A 10,000-nucleotide genomic window follows, 5' to 3' on the forward strand; every position below is an offset into this window, starting at 1 on the left:
CAAAGCACGTCAGTCGGAGAGAGACCACGGAAAGTTAACACAGGAAAGTGAGAATAATGTTTTGTGCTCAGATGTGGAAAGGCTTCCACTAAAAGGGTCACAGTGGCTAGCTCAGTTGGCAGGTAGTTGGCAGGTAGTTGGCAGGTAGTTACACCTTCTGGAAATTCAAACTCAGGTTCAGGTTTGCAATAATCTCATTGTTCTCTGTTCCAGAGCGTCGGTGCTGCCGAAGGGGTTTCTTGGCAAGAGTTGAACTGGGTGGTTTGGCATCCCTTTCCCAGCAGTCGTTGAAGCAGGAATTTGTAATTTGTTCAGGATGCCGGCGATAGATCACCGACTCTTCATGAAGGACACCGTGGGATATTTAATGTCCACCAACTAATGCCGGCAAACAGGACGTCCTGTTTAACATCCATCGGAGGGACGGCACACACATCGATGAATCACCGTGCCTGAGAAATACAAGGATGATAGTTTATAGCTGGGTGGGGATTCTAATCCAGGCGAGACAGCTTGGAGGCGAGTGTGCGTCCTGCCACCATGCTCTATGTTTGTCAAGGATATCCTTCTTGCCGTTTTCAGCTATTATTGGATTGCAGTATTGTGTATTAACCACAATGCGCCACAATAGGTCTAAGCTATTTATACATGTTAACATGGCGTTCGTCCAAGGTGAAAAATCCTCTTTGAGGAAGGGAGATATTACAAGCTCCCATTGGACTTAGTCCAAAATGGGGGCTTATGGATTTGGTGTCGATTTTCGTGTCTGTGCGTGCATGTGTGCATGTGTCTGCCACCACATCTCATACATGTACGGATCAATTTTATTCGTACTTTGCACAGAGACAACATATGATGGTACACATGTGCACATCAATTTGTTTCACGATGCCATCAAAAATTGCCGACTGGCAGCCATTTTAGTTGTAAAAAAAAAAAAAACCCCCCCTAAAAAAATAAAAACCCGCTGTCGAACACGTCCTCTACCATTTCTCGGACATGCATTTACTGATGTTGTTCAAACTTAGCACACAGATAATGAATGATGGCTTACATATATACGTCATTTTTGAGATGAGATGCAAGATGGCCGACTGGTGCCCATTTGAGTTGCAAAAACCCTGATGTTGACCATTTCTCGGACATAAATTTACCGGTGTTGTTCAAACTTTGAACACAGACAATCAATTCTCTTCTTCTTGCATATGGCAGCTTGGCTGCCAGGTAGCTATCATTTTGTTGGGGCACGACTATACTGCCGATGATGTGCCCCTATACCAGTACACTGGTGCTCATTTCGCCAACCTTGAAAGGATGACAGGCTGAATCAACCCTACCTAGTGTTAATTCAGCAGCCAACAGGACTCGAACTCAGGACCTTAAGATCCCAAGCCAGCCGCCCTAACCACTCAGCCAACACCAGACTTGTAGATAATTAATCAATGATGGCTTACATATGCACATCATTTTGTTAAGAGATCAGATCCAATATATCCGACTGGCGGCCATTTTAGTTGTAAAAAAAACCCCCCAATGTTGAACATGTCCTCAACCATTTTTTGGACATGCATTTACCGAAGTTGTTCAAAATGGGTACAGAGATAATGAATGATGGCTTTACACATGCACATCTATTTTTTTTTTTTTAAGATCAGATCCAAGATGGCCCACCGGTGACCATTTTATAACTTAAATGTGTCCCCCAACCATTTCCCAGACATGCATGGTCTGATCTTGTTCAAACTTGGCACAAGCACAGTACATGATGGCATACACGTGTGCCTCACTTTATTTTGCGATCTGATCAATGATTTCCAACTGGTAGACTCACAGCCATTATAGTTGTACATAAATATGGGCTTGCCCTTTAGCTCCGCACAGCAATATTACTAAAACAATGGGGATATGACATTTTACATCTATTTTACTTGTGAGTGTAAATATTGTTTTGGCATAACATAAATATCACGCTATTATCATTCATGTTGTCATTGCTTTTGTTTTTAGAAGCAGCTTGGGAAAAACGTTAAGATAAGCTATCTATACACCTTAACACTGATTTCACCCAAGGCGGAAAAACCCCCTTGGTGAGGGGGGCAAATAAAGGAGCTTCAACCTCCATCATGTGATCCTGAGTTATCCTGCCAGGTGTGGTTGAGATTGGATAAGTAACGGCCGAATGTATCGAGGTCAGACAGACGTCAAACTGCATATTTTAGTGTGGTATAATACGTTTCAAATTAATATTCTAGTTTTTCCAAGTATTCACAGACAGGCTTTGGTTTTGCAACTTTAGGTTTGCAACATGGGCATTTACATATGTACACAAAAATGGATGTTACAGCTCCAACACCCTCAACAACGCCATCATCCACCCCCCTCCCCCACCCCACCATCCTCTTTCAATGTCACATTTGTTCCTTTTATCTTGCTTTCTTCAGGTTCCTCCTAACCATATTCTTTATCTCTGTCTGTCTGTCTGTCTCTCTCTGACCTCCACCAGCCACTTCCCAATCTTCAGTACCTAATATGTAGAGTATACACTCTCAAAAAATATAGATAGAATCTCCAGTGCAAAGAGTTTACCAATATATTAACACCTTTCGGAAGTGAACTTATATTCCCTTCCAAACAAGATTTCTCACGTTATACACAAAAACTTTGAGAGTTGTAACGTAAACTCTGCACTTTGGAATGTTGTAGACTTTTAACTGCCTTTTTCCCCACGGGACTGGAACATACATACGTACATAAAAAAAAACAGGAATCGTAGTTCTTCGGAGGAGAAGTCATGTTGACGTCATTAGAGATGACATAATATGTGGACTGACTAGATAGCCTTGAGGTACCTTTCTTACTAGAAGTGTATGATGGTACCTTGATGTGTGTGTGTGTGTGTGTGTGTGTGTGTGTGTGTGTGTGTGTGTGTGTGTGTGTGTGTGTGTGTGTGTGTGTGTGTGTGTGTGTGTGTGTGTGTGTGTGTGTGTGTGTGTGTGTGTGTGTGTGTGTGTGTGTGTGTGTGTGTGTGTACACACACACACATAATAACCCTTCAGTACTTTTAGATCATATCACGGTTTGGTACCTTTATATAAGAAGACAATCAGACAACCCGGTTCCACCAGGCTGTTGTAAGGAAATTTGTTCCCAATCGAGTGTGGAATATTTTGGAAGTTTGCTGGGAATGTCCTTCGCCAACATAATAGCAGGGATCCATGGACATTCCATGCAAGATAAAATGGGACTTCAAATCCTCAACCTATTTCTTATTCAAGTACCCTCCCAACCCCAAGTCCTCAAACTTCCTTTCCCAGCTCTCTGTCCCATTTCTGCAACCCCCCACCCCCCAAACACACACACACACACACACACACACACACACACACACACACACACACACACACACACACACACACACACACACACACACACACACACACACACACAACTCTGTCTTCTCCTCCTCCTTTCTTCTTCAAGCCATCAATTCTCTCCTTCCCCCAAACCCCAAGTCCACAAGAACCCTTCCAACGCCAGGTCCTTGATGCCATCCACCAACCTCCTCTTACAGCCTCAACCTCCCTTTCCCAACTCTGTCCCTTATTTGCCCCCCTCCCCCCACTCCAACTCTCTGTCCTCCACTCCCCCTTTCATTTTAAAGTCCTCAAGCCAAATTTCAGGTCTGTGAATACCCCTATCTTCTTTAAGTCCTCAACCCCAGGTCCGCATAATAGTCATTAACTGTTAAGACTGCGAAGGTTTCTTGGTGAAGTGAATGGACGAACAGGTAATAATTATATCTTGGATGGAATTGACTGAACAGTTTTTGATTCTGTTATTTTTTACTTCCAGTCGGTATGTGAACCAGCGACTCTAAGGTTATACACCACCCATGTGCTTGGCACAAAAATGCACACAACTTGATACTGCGTGAATATCGATATTTGTAAGCCACTGCATGTACTGTCTGGACCCAAGAGCTCTTAAATGAGTTCTCATTCAGCATTATACGCGCTGTGGTTATAACGGTTCAGTATCTTTATATAGTACGAGCAAAGGTACCCGGCATTGCCTTGCCAGGCCCCTCTTTCCAGCCCTTCCTCTCTCTCAACATCGCTAATAACGCTCCAATAGCATCGCTCCAAGCTCCGACTGAAATTAAATAACATCCTAAATGAAAGCAGATTGCACAAAAAGGTGAAACGATTCAAACCCAGGATAGACAGCCGAGAGAGAGCGTGCATACCTCTCGGCCATCCTGCAGTAGTGTGGAGATTGATTGCTTTGTAACCACTGAAACCATTTTTCCATTTTCTCTTAAACTTGTAGTTCACTTTTCCTGTTGCTTTACTCATTCTCATCCTCCAATTTGTTTTGCCTTCCGAACCCCTGGATGGCCCCACGGATAACCGAGCTGAGGTCGCAATGCCAACTGCTCACACCGCGGGCGCCTTGGCGTGCTTAATTCTTTTTGTTGCACACAATGAAGTTACACTTTGGGAAAAACAGTAGAAAAACACAAGAGCAGAAAAAGTTACATTTAATATGCTTTGGCAATTTTACATTACCTTGTGTGAACATGGAGAAGAAGAATCAGCCTTTCATGAAGATTAGACGTTAATTATCGTCAAAAGGGGTGTTTTAATTAACCCAGCCACCCAGTTTTGATTCATGCACTCCCTCAGAGTTCCCCAGGATACAAGCAAAGTTTGGGGCTGCTAAGTTTCATGGTTTGGAGGTTATGGAGGACACACACACACACACACACACACACACACACACACACACACACACACACACACACACACACACACACACACACACACACACACACACACACACACACACACGCACTCTCTCTACTGCAGATAACTGTTCGATACATAAATATAGTATAGCGTTTTGGTATTATACAGTTCGGTACATTATGGTACAGTATAAGTTTGTACATTAATATGGTACAGTGTAACGGTTCGGTACATCAATATGGTGCAGCATAACGGTTCGGTACATCAATATGGTGCAGCGTAACGGTTCGGTACATCAATATAGTGCAGCGTAACGGTTCGGTACATCAATATGGTGCAGCGTAACGGTTCGTACATCAATATGGTGCAGCGTAACGGTTCGGTACATCAATATGGTGCAGCGTAACGGTTCGGTACATCAATATGGTGCAGCGTAACGGTTCGGTGCATCAATATGGTGCAGCGTAACGGTTCGGTGCATCAATATGGTGCAGCGTAACGGTTCGGTGCATCAATATGGTGCAGCGTAACGGTTCGGTGCATCAATATGGTGCAGCGTAACGGTTCGGTGCATCAATATGGTGCAGCGTAACGGTTCGGTGCATCAATATGGTGCAGCGTAACGGTTCGGTGCATCAATATGGTGCAGCGTAATGGTTCGGTGCATCAATATTGTGCAGCGTAACGGTTCGGTGCATCAATATGGTGCAGCGTAACGGTTTGGTGCATCAATATGGTGCAGCGTAACGGTTCGGTGCATCAATATGGTGCAGCGTAACGGTTCGGTGCATCAATATGGTGCAGCGTAACGGTTCGGTGCATCAATATGGTGCAGCGTAACGGCTCGGTGCATCAATATGGTGCAGCGTAACGGCTCGGTGCATCAATATGGTGCAGCGTAACGGCTCGGTGCATCAATATGGTGCAGCGTAACTGCTCGGTGCATCAATATGGTGCAGCGTAACGGTTCGGTGCATCAATATGGTGCAGCGTAACGGTTCGGTGCATCAATATGGTGCAGCGTAACGGTTCGGTGCATCAATATGGTGCAGCGTAACGGTTCGGTGCATCAATATGGTGCAGCGTAACGGTTCGGTGCATCAATATGGTGCAGCGTAACGGCTCGGTGCATCAATATGGTGCAGCGTAACGGCTCGGTGCATCAATATGGTGCAGCGTAACGGCTCGGTGCATCAATATGGTGCAGCGTAACTGCTCGGTGCATCAATATGGTGCAGCGTAACGGTTCGGTGCATCAATATGGTGCAGCGTAACGGCTCGGTGCATAAATATGGTGCAGCGTAACGGCTCGGTGCATCAATATGGTGCAGCGTAACGGTTCGGTGCATCAATATGGTGCAGTGTAACGGTTCGGTGCATCAATATGGTACGGCGTCACGGTTCACCAGTGGATTCCTTTCCCAGAGCCTTCTGTGACGTCACCGATTGTGCTGATGGAGTGGTACATTTCATGGGACAGGTATACTGATCTCTCAATAGTTTACAACCGCCACCTTGGGTGGACGGACCCCTGGTCTGTTCTTCTGTTCGTCTGTGAGCATATCTGAAAAAGTTCTTGACTAATTCGGATAAAATTTGGAGGACAAGTTGGGTGTGAGACATTGATGAATTGATTACAATTAAGTGAAGATCCGGATCCGGGTAGGCGAATTCTTATTCGTGGTTCTTCATTGGGCCAAAAACGATATACAGCACGATGTTTCAAAAAGTTGTTGATGGACGATGACAAAACTTGCTGGATGAGTTGGGTCGGTGACAAGGACAAGCCGATTAGATTTTGGTCCAGGTACGGATCCAGATCTTGCCCGTCTGTGAGATATAAACCCTAAACTGTTCAGCCAGGTGGAGGTATGGATTCTACCGAATGCCATTCTTGTTTCGCAAGGAGAACGAAGGCCGTGTATGCACAGGCTGTGCATGACGTCACGGAACAAACAACGACGTGGACTTGCGACACTTGCACAAACGGAAAAAGAAGTCGTCATTGAGAAATAGCCGCCGCGGTCCGTCCTATGACGTATGATGTGTCGCTCCTCCTCTGCAAACATATCGATTCTTGAATACACGCAAATTTTACAGGAAAATATATTGCAAAACACACTCATCGGTTTATTATTATTATCATTTTCCTGAAGTTCCAAGTTCGATTAGCAAAAAATAAACCGATCCCAAAATAATCCTGGAAAAACACTGTAGTTTTTTTTTTTAATTACAAGTTAAAATAAACATTTTCGACGTGATTAACCATTTCTTAAATTTCCGTTAAAATGCTAACCATAAACCATTTAACCAACCGTTGTGATCTGACCTCATATATCATGAATCATGAAGCCTCGTGTCCATTGGGGTTCGCCATGGAGGTTATACAGTTGAATATATATAACAAGGCATTGTGGAAGATAGGGCAGGAGGATGGGGGGTAAACACTCTTATTATCTCGCACAATTAATTTTAATTTTGCTCAGGATAGATCTCTAACGTTCACGAAGGAGAGAGAGCATAAAAGACAGCCGGCTTAACTTCCATTTCCGAGGGAACGGCAAGTTTAAACTGCACAGCACCCCTCCTCTCACCCACTGTTACCAACTGGGGAAATACAACCACACACCATAAGTTACGTCGAGCAGGTATTCCGCATTGGATGTTTACCTCCGCCACCGAAGGTGGAAGGAGGTTGTTTTCACCCCTCTCTGTCTGTTTGTCTGTGAGCAGGATATCTCAAAAAGTTGTGGACAGGTTGGGTGTGTGACGAGGATGAACTGATTCGATTTTGGTGAAGATCCGAATCCGAATCTGATAAAAAAAATTTTTTTAAAGTGATTCTTCACTATTGGGAGATAGGGCCAAAAACGATACAGTCCTATACAACAGGATATTTAAAAAATGTATTGGGCCTGATATGTTCTCGTGGATCAGGCATTGCGTGGCGGAGGTATGCGCTCTACCGCGTGCTCTGCTAGTTCCCAATGGTCTTGTGTTACCGAATTGTAAGACAGACACATCGACGTTGCTACGCGTGGCATCATTTGGCTGTTACTTTCTTCTTCATGTTCATCAGACGGAAATTTGAGGGGTCATTGTCCCATGCTGTCTGAACAGTGTTGGGTAATTCACCTGTTGGAGGCTGAGTGGCAAATCTAACATCAGAAGACATTGTGTTCCTTATTTATACGAACAAGGCAGCAATGTATCCCCCATCCCTCAGATAGACGGTAAATTGGGTGCCCCGTCTGCAGGAATTCGTTGGGAGAAGTTAAAAATCCACAGAGTCCTTCGCGAAGATGAGGTGTGTTATCACCAGCACCTTGAGCAAATTACAAATTCCTGCTCAAACCTACAAGGGACACTGCATCAGCAGCACAGCCGTACCTCCCAGTGATGGTGCAAATCAGCAACCACATGCTGCACATGAAATGGACGAATGAATTAACACGTACCAATGTCAAGACTCGAGGAGAGGGTATATAACAGAGGGTCGAAGAGTGACAAGTGTAGGGCACGTGCAGAACAACAAGACGTCCATATCATGTGAGTGATGATTTCCAAGATTAAAAAAAGAGACCAAAAAATGGAATTTGTACCCGGGGTTTCACTTTCCAGGCTCCACTTGTGTGGACAGATTGTGTGGCAGGAAAAGCTGACATTTGCCAAAAATTATCAAGTACTGTTGGTGAAATCCTGCCTTTGGAAGCGAACTTGGAGAAATGTTATCGTCACACAGGTTATGACTGATGGAGGGTGAGCTCAAGGACCTCAAGAGACTGGATCTTTACCAGGAATGAATTATGCAAAAGTGTGCACAATGGCAGGTGAACTCACCAAATGAGAGAGAGAGAGAGCAATCAGAGATTGCAGACCCTCACCAGGACTTATTTTATGTGGTGGTTGTGGTGTGTGCTGGTGTGTTTGTGTTTGTGTGTTGTGTCAACAATGCATTGATGACGTAGGTTTATATTCATACCGTGGACAAACATACCTTTTCGGTTTCATGTACAGATTAACATTTCAATCATATGTATTTTATAGACGTCGTCATGTTCCAATTGTACTCACGTTCCAATAGTACGTACTTTATACATATCTACGTACGCACGTTATAATAGTATGTACTTTTATAGACGTACTTGCATTCTAATTCCACAGACTTCATAGACACACTCTGTTGAAAAAAAAAAAAAGATAACGTGTAATACTGGCTACCTACCACCAGGTGGCATTTGTGGGCTACGTTAACACTTTATGTGCAGACAGACAGACAAAAAAAAGAAGGAGTCAGGCGACAGCCTGACAGGAATGATGAGAATCATGCAAACGACGTCACTGTCACCTTGATCTTTGACCTATATCGTCAAAACATATTATTCCATGGACCAGATTGACCCCCGTGCACCCCCCCCCCCAGGACAGTATGAGACCTGTTTTATTTTACTCCTTAGACCTTCCCATACATGAAAAGTGGATGCCACCATCACGAAATTGGGATGGACTACCTGTATGACGTCACTTTCAAAATGGCCGCCAGCAAAAATCACCGAAATTTCAATTTTGCGCATATCTCAGCTGCTATCATAGCTAAAGACCCATGTCTACACCCATGTTTTTGAGGTCAAGGAATACAATGGTGTGCCCATAAAAATCCTGAGGTTATTGGATAATTTAAAATTCAAGAAAGTGGACACGGAATCCAGCGGAAATCTCATTTTCACGCAAATTTTCAAGTGAACTTGATATACATGTTTCTGTTCATTGTTATGTTGTATTTATATTTCCAGTGTTGGGCCCATAGATAGTTTTAGTAATGCATGCCTGCCCTTTTGGTGATCAAATATAGTTAGTTGTGAATAATAAATAGTTATACCGCTGTGGTCAAGCTGTCGCAGAGAAAGGACGCTGAGTTTGAGTTTGTCAAATGGAAAAAGCCCCATTCAGATGGTAACTATGCCTTTATATAATATTTATTCATGTATCTAGCAAAAGTTTATGATCTGTACATTTGTCCACTCATAATATAGTGCCCCTTTCTATAATGTAGCTCAGTTGGTTGCTTATGGGCTCCAAGACCCAAGTGTCCAGTGTTGTAATCAAGTCTTTTTCGTGAACTGAAAAGTTGAGGAGTAAAATTGTTATTATCATTGAGTTTGGAGATATAAATTGTAGTAAATGTTCACTAATGTATCACGATGTTTCATTGTTTAATGTGCATTATTAAGATTGTAATCAGTATGTTCCTT

At 43.6% G+C, this 10,000-nt stretch overlaps 1 protein-coding gene across 3 annotated transcripts in view; it reads right to left on the minus strand.

The window, feature by feature from the left end:
* The window catches only part of LOC147012258 (inositol-trisphosphate 3-kinase B-like), an 85,520-nt gene that overhangs the window by 19,309 nt on the left and 56,211 nt on the right, over positions 1-10,000 (minus strand). The window lies entirely within an intron of this gene.

This window comes from Eptatretus burgeri, chromosome 15, assembly GCF_056783735.1.
Source record: "Eptatretus burgeri isolate ZD-2024b chromosome 15, Ebu_testis_v1, whole genome shotgun sequence".
Classification (NCBI taxonomy): domain Eukaryota; kingdom Metazoa; phylum Chordata; class Myxini; order Myxiniformes; family Myxinidae; genus Eptatretus; species Eptatretus burgeri.